Here is a 1,737-nt window from a genome sequence, read left to right as displayed (position 1 = left end):
ATGTTATCAACTATTTCGTGTTTTCAAAGTTATTAATTGTCTCATACCCTATTTTTGATTTCGATAGTATGGTGTAGCGTATCTTATGCAAACGGAATTCTAAGGTTTCTTTATTTTATTATGCAATAAGAAGAATTCTTCCATTTTCTTTTTCTTTAGTTGTGGAAAAACCCAAATTAAAACTTTTATTTTATAGCGAGCGCAATTTCTAGTAAAAAATCCTATATCCTTCCACTTAGATCAATAGGAATTTTTCCAAGAGAACTATGGAACCCCCGAGTGGTTGCGGTTGCAGTTGTACCTGTACTGCAGGAATAAGAAAACTCGCTATTCACTCAGTTTATTTTCCATAATAAGTTATGTAGGAGAGATGGCCGAGCGATTCAAGGCGTAGCATTGGAACTGCTATGAGGACTTTTGTTTACCGAGGGTTCGAATCCCTCTCTTTCCGTTTTTCTTAATTCATCAACATTAAGGATCACAATGTATCAAATCAAATAACAAGTTTTTCCAGCAATAATATAATATCTTATATTATCTTATTTTGATTTAATGGAAATTAGAAATTCTCTATACCAAATTACTATGGTATATGAAATACACATAGAGGAAAAAAGAAAAAAGGATCCAAATCCTAGGGTTAATCAATTTTAGCTAGTTGATGGGAAAATGCGAATTAATGGTAATGGTCTTATGGCGATTTAGTTCGGGGAAAGAGGAAGGGGAAGAAAATTCTATGAGCCTTTCCTTTTTTTCGTTAAGTTCAAGTCTGACGAGAGTAATATTCTACAACTAACAACTCATTTATTTTGAGACCGACCCACTTCCTATCTAGGATTTTATTTACTAGTCCTTTATATTCCAACGTGTCAATCACCAAATGCTTTGGCAATTTCCCCGGGTCCGATGAAGCAATATAATTTTGAACCAGACCTTTTGATCTTTGGTTATCTTTCGTAGTAATAATATCTTGGGGTTTGCAATGAAAACTTGGTATATTGACTATACGACCATTAACTAAAATATGTCTATGGTTGACTAATTGGCGGGCCCCAGGAATGGTTGAAGCCATACCCAATCGAAAAAGGATATTATCCAAACGCATTTCAAGTAATTGTAGTAAAACCTGGCCTGTTGACCTTGCTTTTCCAGCGATATGTACATATCTAAGTAATAGTCGTTCTGTCAGACCATAATGAAAACGCAACTTTTGTTTTTCTTGAAGACGAATACGATATTGCTCCTTTTTCCTAGAATTGATTTTTTTTAAGATTACTTTCAGATTTAGGTGTTTTTCTAGTGAGTCCTGGTAAAGCTCCCCGACGGCGTATTTTTTTAAACGAGGTCCTAGATAACGGGACATGAAGACTCCTTTTTTATTTTATTGAAATTTCATTTTACACAATTAATTTCATTGTATTTACATTACAGAATACATCGAAATTAAAACTGAATTAAACTACAGGATAAACAGAGCAAAATCAACTAAAGTACCCAAACAAATGGAATTTCATAAAAATCTTTATTTTTTGTATATATATTATTTATTTTATTGTTTTTTTCTAGCAAAATTGTAAGGTAAAAAACATAAAAGATCCTGGATTCTCCATTTAATTCGGAAAAAAAGAGATTCTTGTTCATAGAACATCGATAGAGAAAAAAAAAGCCGACTATCGGATTTGAACCGATGACCCTCGCATTACAAATGCGATGCTCTAACCTCTGAGCTAAGTGGGC

The 1,737-nt window shown here is 33.3% G+C and overlaps 1 non-coding gene across 1 annotated transcript; it reads right to left on the bottom strand.

The window, feature by feature from the left end:
- Window positions 1-1,664: 1,664 nt before the first annotated feature.
- On the bottom strand, window positions 1,665-1,737 carry TRNAT-UGU (transfer RNA threonine (anticodon UGU)). Its single transcript has one exon. It is a non-coding gene; the product is annotated as a tRNA-Thr (tRNA).

Source organism: Aegilops tauschii, chromosome 1 (assembly GCF_002575655.3).
Source record: "Aegilops tauschii subsp. strangulata cultivar AL8/78 chromosome 1, Aet v6.0, whole genome shotgun sequence".
Lineage (NCBI taxonomy): Eukaryota > Viridiplantae > Streptophyta > Magnoliopsida > Poales > Poaceae > Aegilops > Aegilops tauschii.
This window is presented reverse-complemented; position numbering and strand designations above follow the sequence as displayed.